The sequence below is a fragment of the Bison bison genome, unplaced genomic scaffold (assembly GCF_000754665.1).
Source record: "Bison bison bison isolate TAMUID 2011002044 unplaced genomic scaffold, Bison_UMD1.0 scf7180017862192, whole genome shotgun sequence".
NCBI lineage: Eukaryota > Metazoa > Chordata > Mammalia > Artiodactyla > Bovidae > Bison > Bison bison.
Genome location: NW_011492764.1, coordinates 1 through 554, shown reverse-complemented (window position 1 = coordinate 554; position 554 = coordinate 1).

Sequence of the window (554 nt, the reverse complement as noted above, 5' to 3'; positions counted from 1 at the left end):
AGGAAGGTAAACTTCCAAACTCATTCTATGAGGCCACCATCACCCTAATACCAAAACCTGACAAAGATCCCACAAAAAAAGAAAACTACAGGCCAATGTCACTGATGAACATAGATGCAAAAATCCTTAACAAAATTCTAGCAATCAGAATCCAACAACACATTAAAAAGATCATACACCATGACCAAGTGGGCTTTATCCCAGGGATGCAAGGATTCTTCAATATCCGCAAATCAATCAATGTAATACACCACGTTAACAAATTGAAAAATAAAAACCAGATGATTATCTCAATAGATGCAGAGAAAGCCTTTGACAAAATTCAACATCCATTTATAATAAAAACCCTCCAGAAAGCAGGAATAGAAGGAATATACCTCAACATAATAAAAGCTATATATGACAAACCCACAGCAAACATTATCCTCAACAGTGAAAAATTAGAAAGACATTTCCTCTAAAGTCAGGAACAAGACAAGGTGCCCACTTTCACCATTACTATTCAACATAGTTTTGGAAGTTTTGACCACAGTAATCAGAGCAGAAAAAGAAAT